At 36.5% G+C, this 19759-nt stretch overlaps 1 protein-coding gene and 1 long non-coding RNA gene across 4 annotated transcripts in view; one reads left to right on the plus strand and one right to left on the minus strand.

Annotated features, from left to right (window-relative positions):
• Positions 1-19759, minus strand: part of LOC134529699 (adenylate kinase) — a 47987-nt gene that overhangs the window by 18958 nt on the left and 9270 nt on the right. The gene's annotated exons all lie outside the window — the stretch shown is intronic.
• LOC134529698 (uncharacterized) lies at positions 164-8180 on the plus strand. 2 transcript variants are annotated; one of them, XR_010074671.1, is made up of 2 exons: positions 164-3334; positions 6670-8180. It is a non-coding gene; the product is annotated as an uncharacterized LOC134529698 (long non-coding RNA). The 2 variants fall into 2 exon arrangements; XR_010074672.1 differs by having other exon boundaries at positions 164-3328.

Consider the following 19759-nt stretch of genomic DNA (forward strand, 5'->3'; position numbering starts at 1 on the left):
TTACCAATTTCATCAAGCAATGGCGCTCATTTGGTGGTTTCATTGGTGAAAAAAAAATGGACACAGTTTTTCTACACACCATTTAAATTTTTTTTGTAAAATTTCATTCCAATACTGTCCAATAATTCTCACGGCATCTAAAACATTGAATTTATTATATTGTCACGGTCTGAAAATTTCATTACTTTTTTTTCTTAAATTTTATTGTAATTTTGTTTCTCGTCAGGTTTACGTGTTGGTGTACGTGCACGTTTCCAGGCTCGGCCGGTTGATTTCGACACGCGGGTATGGGAATATAGGTTGCTGCGACATTAGTTTACAGGCACCGCGGGCTTTTGCGAGGCTGCGTGGTTAGCTAATTCTCGCAGGTAGCTGGCCCGGGCCTGCTGAGAGGTTGCAACACGCCGTTCCAGAAAAACCCGCTGCGCTACGCTAGTCTTTTGTTTGTCGTTCTGTGTATGTTCTGCAACGCGAAGCCTTTGTGGACGCGTTTCGAGGACTCTGTCCTGATTAGTGATGCCATCTTGCGTCCGAGTTTGGAAACGTAGACGGAAAAATAACAATCGAGCAGCGCAAGAGGGAGAGGGGGAAACTCGTGCGCGCCTGCGCGGAAGGAATAGCTGACTTCACTTGTTTTTCATTTTTTTCCTTGTGGGAAGGGAGGGGACCGCGAGTTGCCCTGTGGATAAGTTTCCCCGGTATTGGTGTTTTTTTTTTTTTTTTCTCGGCTTGGCCCAGTTTTGTGTTTAAAACCTCCTTCCAGGGAGGGGCCGAGGCTTTTTGCCTGGGGACCTCTCTGGAAGCCGAGTCCACGTCGGTTTGAAACAACTTTGCTTCGCCTCAAGTCAGAAGGGTAAGTGGTTGGCCATGGCTCGTTCGCCACAATCATTTCTTGGACGATCTTCGTCTTAATCTTTTAAGTAATAATGTAGTATTCCACCTCTATTATTTATTATTTGGTTTTGGGAAAAATCGACGTCTGGTTATAAGCATGCAGGTAGTGGTAACTGGGAAGTATACTATCCTTCCGCGTAGCTGTGACGACGAGAGAACCGCCATGTTGTAGAGATAATTGTTTGCCGGCTGACGTCACTTTAATGTGTATTTAATGTATTTATTTATTCGTTAATCCCATCCCATTGTAAAATGCTTTATTATTAATTTGTTAATCAAATATTTGGTTGATTATTATTATTTTTTTTTATTATCCTAGTGAATAAAATCTGTGCTTGAATGAACTAATCATGTTTCTTTTCAGTACATAAATTATACCCTACACTTCCTGTATAGGGAGAAGACTTGATCTCGAGTACCATGCTTACCAACAGCTACCACCCCCCAAATGTTATAGGTTATTTATTGTTATGTGTATAGGTGTACGCGGGACGTCTGACGGAGCCCCGTCACAAGTGGTGTGAGGCGCCGATTAATAGTCTCTTGTAGGGTTGTTTGTGCTTTATTTATTTTTTTTTTTCTCTTCTCTTTTTCTTTTGAATTTAATCATGTTTTATTATAGAGCAGTGCAAGCAGGGTCGTGTGGGAGCACGCGGCGGACGTGTTGCGTTGTGCTTCACGTATTTTTGTTAGTAATGTTACTGTTGTTTTGTTTAAATTTTATGAATAAAAAGTTTTTGGTTTAGTTAAGTTAGTCACTCAGTCAGTCAGTCAGTCAGTAATGAGTTTTTTTTTTTTTGATCAGGTCACCTATCAAGGTTTATTAGTTTTAATTACGTAAATTTTTGCCGGCTTAATGAGTATTTAATTAATTTTGAAAATTATCATAATTAAATTGTAGTTATGAACCTAAGAGTTTGTGTGGAGTTTTTGGTTTAGGAACGATGTTAAAACTTGTGTTAAGTAATGTTATAGACAGTGCTTGTTGCGGACGTGGAAAGTCATGTGTCGTGGAGCGGTGACGAGCGGCGCGACGGTCAGCTGTGCGCTGACCTTGAGCGGTTTCCGGCCTGGCGCGACACGGCTCGGCACGGCGCGGCAAGAATCGTTCCGGCCCGGTGTTTACCGGCCGGCTGGACGTCAGACAGATAAGAGTTTCACAGTTATTTTTTTTATGATTAATTTTATGTGCGTCATTGACTACACCACACCGTCTAAGTTTTTTTTTTTATGAGTTAACTTAATAATTTTAAAGTATTTATTTATTTGTCATTATAATTATTTTTGTTTTGATAATAATTAATTTTTTTTGAACTTTTCTTTTCGAATTATAGGAGGTACACATTAGAAGGGATTAGCTCTGAGAATAGTGTGAGGTTTGTTTATTTGTGTAGGTTAAGGGAATGAACTCCAGGGGAACAGTCTTTGAGATGAGAGAGTTGTTGTGATTGTCCAGCCATAGGAGATGAGCTGGGACAATTTGAGGTGTCCCTGGGAGAGTAGGGACGGTAGCGCAGACCCATAGAAGATGGGCTGGCTACTGGTTAAGGGTCGGGAGAACCCTGTGTTGTTAGTAGTTGGGGCAGGAGTTCCCCATGGTAGTACCGGAAGTGGCTATCCCGTACGGGATAAGGGTACCACTTCAATTAATTTGGTTTGTGGGGTTAGAGTCCCCTGTTGTGTAGTGGGCCTATAGGAGATAGGCACTACAGCGAAATTTTTGGTTGCCCTGGAGGTAAATTCCCTGGGTTAAGTTAAGGAATTGTTCTTAAAGTTAGGAAGTAGGGAAATGTGAATCATTGTTGGAGAGTGAGTTAGTGTACCTGCCTACGTATTAAAGTAAATTTTATTGAATTAATTTATGAGAAAGTTTATTGTGTTAAGGATAATGGAAGTGAGTTAATTTTTTTTTTTTAATTGGTTTTTGAGTAAAGTATTTTAAGTAATAAAGTTAAATAATAGAGTGAGTGGGGACAGTTATGATTGAGTATTTTTGAATTTATTTTGTTTATCACACTTGGAATGTAATGTTTTAATTTTTTCTCTCAACATAATTAAAATTGAAATAATTTTTTTTTAATACAGTGCCCCTTATACATTTGTTGATACAAGTAATAAAGTATTTTTATTTATTTACAATTTTATTTTAATTACATAATAATTTGAATTTAGCTTTGTGATACAGATGAAACATTTTTTTTTAATGAGTTGTTTTGTTTGTGCTCGATTCTTATCGGTTTTGTGAAAGTAGTGTTACAGTAATCAGTTCAGTGGTGACCTGGGACTGGCTGCATGACTAAGAAGACTGAGCATGGGGTTGCTGGCTGCACATCAGAGTGAATCTGATGGCACCACCAGTAGCTGTTGTTTCGAGGTGTTGCTGTTTTCACCAGACGAGACCAACCAGCTGCTTGCTGCCTACAGCATAGCAGATGTTAAGGTGAAAGTATTTTTATTTTTCTTATCAGGTTCATTAATTTTTTTTTAATTTTTGTGTAGGATGTTTAATGCAATTTTTATTTCAGCTTTCATGGTTTATTAATAACAGGCAGATGTTAAGCGAATAAAGTAAAGTATTTTTTTTTGAGCAGTTTGATTTTATGATTGTCGATTCTGGAGTTTATTTATTTTTCTAAGAGACTAAGTTAAATAGTAAATAATGGTTAAAAGTAACTTACCTAATTTTTGCCTTGTTTTGATTGTTGATTTTGGCTATGGCCCTGGTTCGATTGAGTAGTTACTGGGTTAACGAAATTTATTTGTTGATGATGCCAGTGTAGGAAGCTATAGAGAGTAATGTAATACAGACCCTGGAGAAATGGGCTGTAGCGTGAGGGCATGGAGGCCCTGGTTGTGACTGGGTTCGCAGGGTAGGCGACCCTTAGTAAATGAGAATTTTTTTTTTGTTGTTGTTGGGTTAGAGTCCCACAAGGTGTGTCCACAGGAGGTGGATGTTAGGCATCTATTGGCTTTTGTTGTTTTGAAAAAGTTAGAAGCATGTTGATAATCATCGATTTCAGGTCGGAGTCATTTGTGAACCAGGTGCCAGAGGTCAGATCGTCAGAATAATTTCAATTTTGATTGATGAGATTATTTGTAAAATTATTTAGTTTTGGTATTGAGGTTTGTGGCTGTGGGGATGTTTAATAATTTTTTTTTTTTTAAGACTTTTCAAATAGTTAATCTATACCCATCTTTGTTTAGAATCGATTAACTATTAGTGTTGACCAAGTACAAAAGTATTTTCATTTACCTATTTGTCGCTGTCACATTTATCAGGAGAACTTGTATGTCAAACTTAAGATACCTATTGTTCATGTTAATTCCAATTGGAAATTATTTCAGTTTGTTGCGGTACCTTTCCGCTGGAAAAATAACACTTGCCACTTGGAGCACGAGCCAAACTTTTTAGCCGTAAATAATGAGCAACTGGTGACCATTCAGGGTAGAAATTTGTTGGATTGTCGTCCCTTCGAAGACAGTTTATGTTTTGTGCCCAGATTTTCAGGTGATGCCATGGGAAGTTCTCTATGTCCTAAAGCTTTATTTCAGGGAGTGACTGCAGAGAAACTTGGTGAACTGTGTGCTTACAGATGCCATTCGGGAACCCACCTCATGATTACGCAGGCTGGTCCTGAACGGTATTTTCTAACTAACCCTGTTGGTAAACTAGAAGTACAGTGTCTAGTAAATAAGAACCAAACCTTGTTTTTAGCTGCTGCAGATCGACCTGGCGCTGTGGACATTGAGGTCCCTTGCGATTGTCGCCTGTACATGAATGATGAGCTTAAAATTAATGAACTTTATCCGTGTGATTTTCTTTCTAAAGCTAAATTCCAAATGATTCATGTGATTCCAGCTGCTTGGTCAAAATTAAAAAAATTAAAGATTTTACCTTTAACAGCATCTTCACACACAGTTTTTCCTTCATTAGAAGATTGTTTAGACGAGGATTGGCCTTCTGTTATTCCTCACTTGAATTTGGTCGTTTCACGTTCCTTTACGAGGCCCGACGAATTACAGCTGCGAGACCCGGTGGAAGTTGTAAGCTTTTTGTTAAAACATTTACAAAGTATTTCTTTATTTGTGATTGGTGGTACTTTATTACTAATTGTTGTAAGAAACCCTTATCTAGTGGGGATTGGTACCTTCCCCAGCGTATCAGCTTTTAGTGAAAATGTCATGTTAACAATGGAGATAAGCATAACTGTATTTATACTTGGTGTCATAATGTGTATGATTCTTTTTCTGCTATGGAAATGGTTGTCACTCAAGTGGAAATTACGGAAAACTGAGGAAATCTCACCTACTGTACAGACTGATGTTGCAACTACAAGTGAAACCTTTAACTTACGTGATCAATTTTCTGAGAATTGTCGATTAAAATCTAAGTTGGTTAGTGAGTCAGGTGAGGAATTTCATGTTTACCTCACCCTGTGTGATTAATTTTACAGAACTGTTGGTTATGTTTGATTTGTTCACCTCATGGAGAGCACATAGTTGTTAAACACTTTTGTGGTTAGGATTTATAATTTTTTTTTTTTAATTAACTGTTCAGTTCAGAGGTTTTACTTTTTGTTTAAAGAATTAAAAAAAAAAAAAAAAGGAGACAATCGAGGATGAATCTAGGGGTCCAAGCAATTATTAATCTAGGGTTAATTTTTTTTTTTTTTAATTTATTTGTCTACGCTCGCCTTTGATTTAACCTGGGTAGGGATACCTTGTTCCTGGTCTATCCCCTCCCCTGTCCGAACCTGTGTGCACTCGTGCCTCTGAAGACAGTGTAATTCCTTTTTCCACAGACTCAAGTGAGGCAGAGTTGTTAGCAACAAGTGTTTATGTTTTCTTTTTCTTTCTTGAAGAAGAGACAGTGCATCGATGTAACACATCCAGAGACTTCAACGATTGCGTTACGTAAGTTATGTGAAGAACTTTCCTTCGCCATGTATGTCCTCCTGACTGAGGACCATGTGTTGTGCAGCCATTGACTTGTGTGGGAGATGGACTACTGTTTCCTCCCCTGTTGTGTGGTGGGCTGCTTATAACTCATGAGAAGTTATACGGTGGAAGCCCCTTCCCAAATTGGTTGCTGTGTGTATGCGAACTTTCTGTCTAAAAATAATGAAGAAACGGATCAGCGTGGGGCTCGTTTTCGTCAACTTGGGCCGAACGAAGAAATCAGTTACTCTCGGCCAACCAGTGACAATGCTATTTTTTTTTTCTGTTCTGTAGCTAGTAGCTGCAGAGGCGTGTTATGAAGATCTTGGACTTCACCTAATCCTATGGACATTTCAGGTTCCTTTCCTGATGTTTATCCTTTGTTTTCCTGACTTGTATAGTCCATTCCTTTGTTTTTCTTGGAGGCCAAGCTCCCATTTTACTTTAGCTGTGTTTGTTTCATTTTATTGACATATTTATGATCATCTTTGTTGTTGTTATTGGAGAATAACATGCCCCTGGACTCATCCTTGGTTAGTTATGCTGTTTATGGAACTGATAAAGAGTAAATGTAGGGTGGATCTTTTTGTGTTAATCAGTCACTTTATAAAATGTGAACATTGTTTGCTAATTATTCAATAGGGTCACTTCACAGCTTTACTTAATGGAATAATTAACTTTTCTTTTTTTGTTATCAACCTTGTATTAACATAATGTTTTGATATGACGTTAAGAATAACCCCCCCCCCCCCCTAATTAACTTGTTTAAATAGGCTTGACAGTGTCGTGTATGTTCTTTGGTGAGATTTTGATACTGGTGTTGAAATTTTTGTTCAGTTTCACTGGGGAGACATCCCCGATGACATGCTGCGAGGAAGGCAGGCTGAGGGCAGAACTGCTCTGAAGGCTGGATCCTGGGTGTGAGCTGCAGATCACACTTCAAGGACTCTTCTCTCCAGCTTCAACTAGGGCTGATCTGTCCACGGTTCATGCCTCTCCTAGTTGTATGTCGTACGAGTAGTTTTACGATGTGCCAGCCACCATCGATTCTTACAGGAAAGAATTGTTTCCTGGGCTATTTTGTATTTTGTATTGGTTTAACTTTTTTCAGTTTAGACTTTGAATGTAATTGTTGTGGTAAAACCTAACCTTCGTGCGCTGTCTTGGTCGAGTAGGCATTTAACTTATAAATTTTTGCCCCTTGGTCTTATTCATTGTTAGGAATTTTTATGGCTTGTGGGGCACAAGCCCTTGTAGACCGGGGTAATGTCACGGTCTGAAAATTTCATTACTTTTTTTTCTTAAATTTTATTGTAATTTTGTTTCTCGTCAGGTTTACGTGTTGGTGTACGTGCACGTTTCCAGGCTCGGCCGGTTGATTTCGACACGCGGGTATGGGAATATAGGTTGCTGCGACATTAGTTTACAGGCACCGCGGGCTTTTGCGAGGCTGCGTGGTTAGCTAATTCTCGCAGGTAGCTGGCCAGGGCCTGCTGAGAGGTTGCAACACGCCGTTCCAGAAAAACCCGCTGCGCTACGCTAGTCTTTTGTTTGTCGTTCTGTGTATGTTCTGCAACGCGAAGCCTTTGTGGACGCGTTTCGAGGACTCTGTCCTGATTAGTGATGCCATCTTGCGTCCGAGTTTGGAAACGTAGACGGAAAAATAACAATCGAGCAGCGCAAGAGGGAGAGGGGGAAACTCGTGCGCGCCTGCGCGGAAGGAATAGCTGACTTCACTTGTTTTTCATTTTTTTCCTTGTGGGAAGGGAGGGGACCGCGAGTTGCCCTGTGGATAAGTTTCCCCGGTGTTGGTGTTTTTTTTTTTTTTTCTCGGCTTGGCCCAGTTTTGTGTTTAAAACCTCCTTCCAGGGAGGGGCCGAGGCTTTTTGCCTGGGGACCTCTCTGGAAGCCGAGTCCACGTCGGTTTGAAACAACTTTGCTTCGCCTCAAGTCAGAAGGGTAAGTGGTTGGCCATGGCTCGTTCGCCACAATCATTTCTTGGACGATCTTCGTCTTAATCTTTTAAGTAATAATGTAGTATTCCACCTCTATTATTTATTATTTGGTTTTGGGAAAAATCGACGTCTGGTTATAAGCATGCAGGTAGTGGTAACTGGGAAGTATACTATCCTTCCGCGTAGCTGTGACGACGAGAGAACCGCCATGTTGTAGAGATAATTGTTTGCCGGCTGACGTCACTTTAATGTGTATTTAATGTATTTATTTATTCGTTAATCCCATCCCATTGTAAAATGCTTTATTATTAATTTGTTAATCAAATATTTGGTTGATTATTATTATTTTTTTTTATTATCCTAGTGAATAAAATCTGTGCTTGAATGAACTAATCATGTTTCTTTTCAGTACATAAATTATACCCTACACTTCCTGTATAGGGAGAAGACTTGATCTCGAGTACCATGCTTACCAACAGCTACCACCCCCCAAATGTTATAGGTTATTTATTGTTATGTGTATAGGTGTACGCGGGACGTCTGACAGAGCCCCGTCACAATATATGTGGCAATAACTGTTCTCCGATTGTAATGCAATATCCAGCGGTAATAAAGACAAAGTAAAAAGCAATTATGTCACGTTGCGACCACTCTTGAAATGTATTTTTTTTCGTCGTTTTCATATGCCTTCAAACTAATAACGTTTCATGTTGACTACTTTTAGACAAGATTTTCGTCGTAACGTTCATAATAACAGTTTTGTGGGGACGTTTGAAGCAAAGATAAAGTAATTTTCTACAAAAGAGTGTTAATGTGTGTGTGGTAGATTGATATTGTTTAGATAGCAAATTGGAAATTTTACTATCTTTCTACAATACCGAATTTTCCCCAAAACACGTATCGCAATTATCGCTAGATTTTAGTTTTCTTTAGTAGTATTTTGATGCGGATGAAAAAATAGCAAATATTATTAGACTTTAGTGATCTGTGAAATAAATAATTAATCTAATTTTGGTGTTATTCTAATATGGTTATAGCTAATACAAAAAAATTATAAAATACAGAAAATTGTATTTTTGAGTAGGCTATTTGTCCTAAAAACCACAAATAAGTATTTTTGATGTTGCTAACATAATCTAACAATCAATGAATGCCAACTGACAGTATTTTAATTTGTAGCTAAGCTTACCTAACCAATGGTTCAAGCATTTAAACAATAGGGCCTATTTTATATATAGTTAACACCCTAACCACCCCCTTTGTTTAAATATTTAAAATATAACTTTTTCTATTTTAAAAACACATCTAGTACATTTTATATGTTATATTAATTGTACAAACGAAATCATTTACTCAAGAAAATAAGTAAGACATATCAAAAAAATATTTCTTGCGGGAACTACAACAACACTTCAGAACCATTTGGGGGCAAAACACACTTGTACAAGGAGCTATTGAAAGAGAAAGAAAAAAATTGGTTGTCTGTAAAGTCAGTTTACGGACGATAGTTTAACGTGACAACGCCATAACAAAACATTGATGAAATGATTGCATACTTTTAAGAATAAAATTGAATAATTTTTATTGAATTATCACTATTTTGTATGGATACAAAGAAGGAGTGAAATGAAATCTACAATTTAATTGATGAATTTACTTTTATTTGCACTCAATAATTCAAATATGTTTATTACTTTAACGAAGAGATAATTTTAACTATAACTTTTATACATGTTTGCTATTTAACTTTTTCCAATCTGTTTTATTCTGTTAAGGATAGGACGATGATAGGAAAAGTAGGAAACAAATGGGAGTGTTTCAAGTTTAACGTGCCTCGAAAAAGTCAAATCGATGTTTGTTCCAATTGAGTGGAATAGAGATAGATGCGGCACAAGCGTACAATGAGCGTAATGGGACAAAGCGTAACGGGACAATGTGCGTAACAGGACACTTTTTCGTGCGTGCAGCCGCCGTTCATCGATTTATTAGAAGTTGTCACGTCAAAAATTCATTAACTTGAAGAAACTTCTGCAAAGAAAAAACCATAATTTCTGCAGTCTACTTTATCGACTATGTCGTCTGTCATTTGTAAGAAGGGGCTAACCTACAAAACATAAACTTTTCAGGAGAGCAGAAAAACAAAATGAGCACACTGTAATCCATCACTGTATTTTAATTATTTATGGTTAGCCCCTGTCATATCTTAAAAACTATTAGAGATACAGTTATCCCCTTCTTACAGACCATGAAGGATGAAAGAAAACATGTATTTCTGCAGTTAACTCATTTTCAACAAAAATGTAAGATGGCCCCTTCTTACAAATGACAGACGATGTTCAGAAATACGCAATTGATGTCACCAACCAATCCTAAAGCACAAAGTATTACAAAACAAAGTAAGGTTGGCAACAAAACTTTTTTTACCTTATGAGTTTGTAGAAGGTTGTGGGTTTGAAGAGTTAATGGGACACAAAAATGTTGCACCTACATATACAGTACCATGTAAAACTACTTTCTCTGAACATTACATCCCAGCTCTTTATGAGGAAAAAAAAACAAACCCTCAAAATTTACATCTGATAGCTGGACTTCATGTTCAACAGACGGTTACATCAGACTTACATGCTATTATCTCCAACCTGACTTTACTTCTGTGTCATTTGCAATGAGCAACACTGTCTTAAATGAATCTCATACAAGTGTTCATGTGGCTGCTACCCTAAAAAATGTTCTCATTGACTGGGGAATTGACCCAGCATTGTCACCTATACCATTATTCTGTATCACTGACAATGCCCATGATTTCAGACAGGCTTCTGCATCATTACTTAGAGATGGTTCAAGATCATGTTTCGCTTATACCCTTCAAATTGCAATTGAAAACAGCAAGAATGATTGACCAGGTACAACCACACTTAGTAAGGCCAGGACCGAAGAAGCACTCGTGCTAGGAAAAGACTACGCACACTCCAGGAGCAGTTGAAGGTAATTCAGCATGTTGGTACTTGTTGGTGCTCAGAGTACCAAATGCTCAAGAGACTGCTGGAAATGAAACCTGCTCTTGTTGCCAACCACGTGAACTCTGGTGATACAGACATGCTGACCGCAGTGGAATGGGAACATGCTGAGAACTTTGTTCAAGTTTTACAACCACTTGCAGGGGCCACAGAAGAAGTGAGTGGAAGCACTTACTCAACATTGGCTATGTTCATTTCAGTACTTCACTGTCTTCTTTGTATCCTCGAATCGCACATCGCTGCCAAAAAAGATGGAGTGACACTTGCAAGAGCGTTGCATAAAAACCTTAAGTTGAGGTTTCCAAACCACATGCAAAAGACCCTACATCAACAATGGAATCACAAGCCATTCTTTTGTCGGAAATTAAAAGTATGAAAACGGATTCCATTCATGCAGTTAAAGAAGTTAAATCTAGCATTCCCAGCTCTGCACCAACATCTTCTTTATGGGCTGTCTTGGATAATATGCCAACACAAGACAATAAAGATTATGATGGAGAAGAAGAGGTACGACGGTACTTAATAGAACTCCGCATCAGCAGACATGAGAATCCATTGTATTGGTGGAAAAATGAAGGTACAAAATACCGATATTCATCCAAAGTAGCTCTAAAGTATCTGGGGGTTCCTGCCACACAAGTAAATTCAGAACGTCTCTTTTCAGCAGCTGGGAATGTTGTTTCAGCACGAAGAGAAAACTTGCTTCCTCAGTAGGTAGAGCGATTGGTGTTTTTACATGCCAACTTAAAATAAAAGCTAAACTGCTGGCATGCTATAACTAGAGCCTAGTGCTTAAATGTTTTATATACTAATAGATTTAAATCGTGTTTTGTATGTGTATATTTTTAAATAGTTTTTGTTTTTTGTTCTTGCCCCAAATGGACATTGGAGTTCAATAATTATTCCCGGTGTAGTAAAGAGTTTATTATACTTATAACAATGGACATTTTTTGAAGGCTCAAAAGAACAGTACTTCAATTTATGTTGTGTTTATGAAACTATAATTTGATTTTACATATAAGGTTTTTTTTCAAAACAGTTGGTTTCATGTTTTTAAATAAAACAGATTAAAGCTGCAGTTGTTTTTAATGTGGGACACTTTATTAATGGGCTTGGCGAGTTGAGATAAAAAGAATTAAGGGAATTTTTTTGCTTATAAAATGCAACTATTTCACATTTGATTCGACTTCACACAAATAGTTACTATTCGCTTCGCACTTTGATTCGCAATGAAATTTTAACATTCGCACATGCCTACTGATTGGAAAACAAATTATTTTGATTAATATGCACTCTACTGAAAAAAAGTATTTAATTAGTGCTGTTTTGATTAGCACTCTGTTGCCCTGAAATGAATTAGAGCTTTACTTCTAGGGGCTGGTGTACTGCATTTCAAATATTGAAAAACGACTTATAGCCCAGTAAATGAAGGCCAAAAATTGCCTGTTGTCGCAACTAATTCCGGGAAAGCTGAATTTTTGTCAGATGTTAGACCCTTATAAGACACGTATTTCCTCAAAAGTCCCCGTCCCCTTGTGCTTCCCCCCCCCCCCCCCCTCTTGGAAGTTCTAAAATGTTGACCTTCACAGAATCGCTTGTGAATACGTAAATAATTGTGTAAAGTAGTAAATATATAGCATATTTTGTTCTCAAAAATGTGGTTTTTAATTTTGTTTTTGACAATATTTTCTTTAATGTTGATAGTTAAGGCGTTATAAAATCACAAACATAAAAAAACGGGTTTATATTGTCAAAATACGCAGTTCTCGTTCTGGATGTTTTAAAATATTGGAAATACACAAAATATCTTCAAGTAAATTTTGTAGCACACACTTTCAGCTTTAAAATGATGTATAGTTTGTATCGGGAAATTCATTAGTGACTGCTGGGGAGGGGGTGAAGTGAGCGCATGCGTATGGCTAAAACGCTCCGGCCTGCTAAATTTATCTACCCGGCTTCCCTACAATCTACTCTTATCATGAGATTATTATTTTTAATATTCCTCTGTTACATGCAGGAATTAAAACTTTAAAATTTAAATAGGAACCTAAATCTAATAGTAGGCTAATTATTAATATATTGATGTATTCATTCGCAATACAAAATTGAATCAAAAATAATTGTTCGGTGGTGTTTATTTTTACATATTACTGGCGGAAGGAACGAGAGCTCTCCGATGAAACACTTTGGCCTGCGTCACAGTCTCGACTCGATTACTGTTGACGAATATCTGGGAGTTCCTGCTTGGTTTCGAACCCGAATCACCTTTGACAAAGGCAAGAACTGGATCACTGCAACCCAATTTCAAAATTATTTAGATAATGGTAAATTTGCCATAAAACGTATGAGGGTCAAGTGGCTTTCAGGGTTAATATGTTTGAGCCTTGGCAGCAAGAACTGGGTTAAGTGGCAGGCACACCACGTATGCATATTCTTATTGCGTCTCGTTTATTAAGTCTTCGCGATGACGGAGCAGGAGTCGGCTACACGTTCTTGTCTTATCTCGGCAATAGCGTGGAGAGGGGTTTAGTGGTTAGGGTCGAGGCGGGCGGGCTGCAGGGCAGCTATGAAATATATGAAGGGACAGTCTTTCGGAGAACTGAAATTACATAGGAAGGATATGGTACTGACTCAATCTAGTCACAAATCTGTGGCTGTTGATCAAAGCGAGTGACTGTGAATCCTCAACAGTTATTCAATCGACTCTGTTTGTGTGATGGTCCGACTAGATTAAAAGTTTACCTTTCGTACGAACTGGCTTCTCGACCACCATCCTTATTCGATGATGTTTCTTTACTTAAAGGAGCGAAATCATCATTCCTGAAGGTATTTTCTGAGGGCATTACTGATAAAATTAAACCCCAACAAGATACAGGTACTGGTATAGTTATTGATGGAGGCTTTCTCCTCCATAGTGTAACATGGCCAATTGAACAGACTTTTGGAGAAATCATTGAAAATTACTGCACATATATCGCCACAAAATATGGAATGAACTCAACTGTTGTTTTTATGGGTACCCTTCAGAGCCAACAACTAAGGGAGAAGAACAGTCAAGAAGATCTGCTAAAAACTCATCATGTAACATAGAATTTGAGACCAATACAAAATGTATCACGAAAAAGGAAGCTTTTCTATCTAATACGAATAACAAAAAAAATAATTATGAAACTGTCTGAAGCATTAAATAGAAGGGGAATAAGTTCATTCATAGCCGAGGGAGATGCTGACTTAGACATCGTAAAAACAGGAATTAAACATCTCAATAAATTCAATGTAGTCATAGTTGTGGGATCAGACACAGATCTACTGGTACTGCTTGTAGCACTTGCGCATGAAAATAACTCTGTATTCTTTCGAAAAGAAATCTGTGGCAAAAATCCTTCCGTTGTTTATTATGACATACAAACACTAGTAAATGTGCACAAGAGCATCAGAAAACTTCTTTTATTTGCATATGCAATTACAGGCTGTGACACCACCTCGTCATTTTTTGGTTTGGGAAAGACAAAATCTGTTGATGTGATCAAAGTTGTGCCACAAGCCAAACTTCAAGCAGAGTTATTTTTGGAAAAATATGTATCTCGCGATGAATTACTCGTAAAGGGAGAGACATTCATACTTGAAATGTACAGGCTTAGGATATAGTCTAATCTGAATGAAGCTCGCTACTACAAATTTACATCCATGACAAGTAAATCTGCTTTAAAATCTAACTTTGGTTTATCAAAATTGCCCCCCACATCAGAAGCAGCTCACCAACATCTATTACGAGTTTACCTCCAGGTGCAATATTGGATGAGCAATAAACTTCCACCTACAGATTGGGGTTGGAGGTATGAATATGTAAAGGAAAATTGCAGGAAAAATAAAGTTTTAAAACCTGTTCCCAGTACCAAAGCCTTTGCCCCTGATGACCTTCTCTGTCTTGTTTCCTGCAGCTGTAATACTTCATGCGGTAACAATTTCAAATGCAGAAAATCCGGTCTAAGCTGTTCTGCTATGTGTGGAAAATGTAATGGATTATCATGCCTTAACTCTCCAAATTCCAACGAAGAAATTGAACTTCCTTCAGACGACTAGTGTCATAGTAAAGTTTGTATATGCCAATGACTGATGCAGATGTAGGTCAACATGTATTGATTAAGGACAATTTGTTAAAAATTAAGGATACATTACTTTTATATTAGAGGTGGGTGGGCGGTCCGTGATGCTGTCATCTAAACTACAATTTAATATTTAAAACATTTTTAACTTGTTTAAAGTTATTCAATATCATGACAGCTACCGGTTTTCGCCAGTCCGGGACACGGCGGGTTGATAATGTAAGGCCCTTAATTGGGTAGGGGTATCTTTCCCCCTGAACCAAATCTGGCTATGCATATTTAAGTAAAGAATTTCTTTACACAGAATTGCTTTAAGTATTTGCTAATAAATGTTATATAAATATTATTGTTAACATAAAGTGCAAAAAAGAAAAATGTATGTTAGTTGTTTTATGAATTATTTTATATAAAAATGAATACTGTTTAAAACTAGATATATTATTCCTCAAATAATTATGAAGGCTACGCGAACGGACTGCTAATACAAAAGGATGCACATAGTAGGTTGGTGCACGCTAGCCATACGCATGCGCTCACTTCCCCCCCCCCCCCCTCCCCAGCAGTAACCAATGAATTCCCCGATATAAACTATACATCATTTTAAAGCTGGATGTGTGTGCTACCAAATTTACTTGAAGATTTTTTGTGTATTTCCAATATTTAAAAACATCCAAAACGAGAACTGCGCATTTGGACATTAAAAACCCGTTTTTTTATGTTTGTGATTTTATAACGCCTTAACTATCAACATTAAAGAAAATATTGTCAAAAACAAAATTAAAAACCAGATTTTTGAGAACAAAATACGCTATATATTTACTACTTTACACAATTATTTACGTATTCACAAGCGATTATGTAAAGGTCAACATTTTAGAACTTCCGAGTGGGGTGGGGGGGAAAGCACAAGGGGGAGAGGCGGGGACTTTTGAGGAAATACGTGTCTTAGAAGGGTCTAACATCTGACAAAAATTCAGCTTTCCCGGAATTATTCGCGACAAAAAACCTTTATTTACTGGGCTATTAAGTGCACAGTGTTTTTAGTTGTTCTAAATGTATAAATATGAATGTAGGTCTTAATAAGCACATTGAGAATCCACTCTTGAATTTGAATACTTTTAATTATCTAATATTGAATGGTAGTTGTATTTCTTAAGTTAAACATTAAAACCAAAATTAAAATATTATGAATTGCTATGCTACAAAATTATTAATGAAAATTAAATTAAATTGGTAATAAACAAAGATCATTTATGTTTATATAATTTAGTATTATATTTATATTATACATTTTATTTAAAATGTTTTATTATTTCATAAAATTTATATATATATATATGTTATAATTAATACAATAAAAAAAATTGATGTACAACTCAGATTCAAATCCAGGATTTCTCTTCTTTAGTGAACCTGCTATTGACATTGATGGGTCAATGCACTCCAATCTTAATTTTTGTCAAATTACTTTATCTCAATGGCATTTCATTTGGGTGTACATTTGATTGTGTGTATACATTAGCAATTTATTTTGGTAACTTTCTTTTAACACTTTAATTATCACTGTCTCCTTGGTGCCCTAGATGAATAAAACTAAACAACATAAATCTATATTAATTTTTTTTTCTCTGTTAACATACAATATGTTTAAACTAATTATTTAGACCCATTTCACAATGACGCAGAAACGTTAAAACGGAAACATACCCACAAGATATTTACGTTCTACTATGAATCTGCCTCTTCCACAATGGATGGAAGTGAAACTAATAAAAAACCAATGAGATTGAATTTCACGGGTACGTAAAATTAAATTTGATTAAAAAATGTTGAGGTACGAGAACAAAACAGGTCAGTATCTACAAGTATAATAAAAATAAACAACAAACAAATACAGAATAGTAGATATTCTTGTATTTCAAATTTTTTTTATGTATTTCAAACGTAAACAAACATGGCTACCACCACAGCCATAATACTCCACTTCTATTAGTCGCACAGAGAAACGTAAACGGAAGAGCTGGGCATTGCAGAGTTAATCCATATGGATGTGTATCCTCATGCGTGCCATTGTAGATACTCCATTCATTAAGATCCATCTCCAATTACATGATACATTTCCGCTTCCGTGTTATTGCAGAACAGGCCTTGCAGGCTACGAATGCTACAAAATATGTATTATTCATATGCATTTCGTACTTACTGTTGTAAGCACTGATGGTACGGTGATCAAACAAGTGGTTAGTTTGTAGTGTTCACTCTGAAATGCTCTTTGTTTTGAAGATTTACAAATGGTTGGCTGGTGCATGTTCTAAGGAAGTGTTGTTCTTTTGGGATGAATGGAAGTGTGAAAATAGTGATTATAATAAGTGAACTCCTAACAGGATTGAAACAATAAAATCTTAGTTAGTTATACATAATACATATATCTGTATTACATTATATATATAATTATTTATAATATATTATATGTACAATCTAATATATTATATTTATTTAATGGGAAATTCCTTATCTTGGGCAAGGAGAATAATTATAACAGGTAATTTAGGCTTGAAATGTACCCCAGTTAAAGCTTGTAAGCCAGTTATGAGATGACTTACAAACTTGATGTTAACTGTCATATGAAAAACATAAATAACACTAGTTGCTTGGCTTCTGATTTGCAGCCACGTCGAAGGCCTTCGACACGGCTATATCTAAGTATCAAGTGCAAAAAAAATGCAAATTAAAAGTTATCACTAAAGTTTATTTTCAGCTTTAAAAAAATGACTCCCTTGTATAATGTTTCGCCATTTTTTCACTCCAATAGTTGAAGATGCACCATAACATTTGTTTATCATAGAGAAAAAATAATAATTCTCCTCAATAAATTAAAAATTTTCTTTGAATGTGCAGATCATACAATGTATTAAATAATTGTTTAACCAAGAACCACAACGTGATTTTCGTTCTGAAATCTAGTCTACCAACTGCTGAATAGTGTTTATCTCAGATTCCACACATCCATATGGGCAATTAGTTAAGCTGCACAAATTAATTATCTGCAAGCTTCAAGTTTAAGAATTATTTAAAATCAAATTTAATTGTACTTTACGCAAGTTTGTCTTAAATGTACGAGAAAAAATTTTTCAGTACAAGTTTTATTTAAAGAATTTACAATTTATTTATTTGTGTGGAAAGAGCTATTTTATTTGAGATCATACCCGCATCCTTACTGTTCTCAATTATTATCTTTTATTTTATAAAAAAATATTAATAATTTATCTCTCTCCCTACCTAATAAGTAACAAGTTTCACTTCTGTTGTGCGTGGACTCCACAACCACAATTTTTTTTGACCTCGAGTGTCAGCATTGACTCATGGAAAAAGCAAATTCTTGTGCAGAATAAACCCCAGTGGCCTTGTTACCTGGTTTTAACCATTACAAATGCAGTTAAATAATTTTACTGGATGTTTAATTTTTGTAAACTTCAGAAAATCAGTGAGACCGAAAATCCTCATAGATGAACTAAGTGTCATCATGTGTGATGCAATTGGTTTGGACTGTACGCGGGAATGCATTTGTTCAAGTGTTGGTAACAAGAATAAATTTCAAAGGACAAAGCAACAAAAATTTGTTTTATCAACTCGAAGAAAATCAATACTAAAGAAGCAAATCCAAATTTTCAGTAAAATATTTTAATTGTACATCAACAGTATCAAATCTTCAAAAGTGTTATGAATTGTTACTATTCTGAGTTGCTGGACCGGACCTAATTGGAATGTAGCAAGGTACCTATATATAATTTGCTGAGTGGTGAATTACTTTGTACTGCTGGTACTAGCAATAAGCAATAGTACTGTGCAAATGACAAGTATATATTGTTATTCTTAAAAGAAAAGGGCAAATATTTTGTTCAAAACTGATGTAAGTATGCAGACTAACTGGAAAAAAAAAACCTCTTTCAGCTAAAAATAACACCTTTGTAGCATGAAATAAAACACAAATGCATGTCTCTAGTAACTAAACAGACTTGCTACTTGGAATTCAACGGTGAACACTCTTCAGCAGTGTTGATACAGTCTACTTTATAATCTGGCATCTACGAACATTCATGTGATCATGTATTTATAATTGTAACTGTAAAGTCAAACCATGGGTCATTTAGTTGACCTGGTAGTTTAGTAACGGTTTTGATTTGTCATAAATTTTGAATGAAAAGCCAAAGATTTAGACAGAAAAATTTAAAAGGGAAGTATAGGATATAAAACCGCTGCAATCCTATAATTTTATCATTAGATTGATTTTGCCCAGGGGCTACTCCCCTCCTGAGCTCAACATGACCCACCAATGACCACCCTTCCACCTTCATCCCTCCATGTTTGAACCTCCTGCCAGCGATGTGCCTGTGCACCTGTGACATCACAATCCCACCAGGCAAGAGGAAAGTGTAGCTTAAATGCCCCCAACCCCCTCAGAAGCATAAATTAACATAAAACTTATGTAATTTTTACTTTCATCATTTCACACCCCACGTGTTTATGTTTTACACATTTAGTACAATAAAGACGGAGCAATGCTATGCACAAACATTTTGGAACGCACACTTACTACTGCAGTTTACTTCTGACATTTAAAACTAAACACGCAAATATGTATAAAATATTATTAGCTACAGATATCTGTTATTTAATTTGCAAGGTTTTAAAAGGGTTACATCTTTTTACCACCGGCACTCTTTCAAACAAGTGGTCTTTGGGAGACTTCCCATGTGGCCATGACACCCTGACCACTGTCCATTCTCTCTCAACCACCGCCCGGAGTAGGTCGCAGCCATCACCTTGTCGAATTCACCTCGTGAGAAAC

This window comes from Bacillus rossius, chromosome 2 (genome assembly GCF_032445375.1).
Source record: "Bacillus rossius redtenbacheri isolate Brsri chromosome 2, Brsri_v3, whole genome shotgun sequence".
NCBI classification, from domain to species: Eukaryota; Metazoa; Arthropoda; class Insecta; order Phasmatodea; family Bacillidae; genus Bacillus; species Bacillus rossius.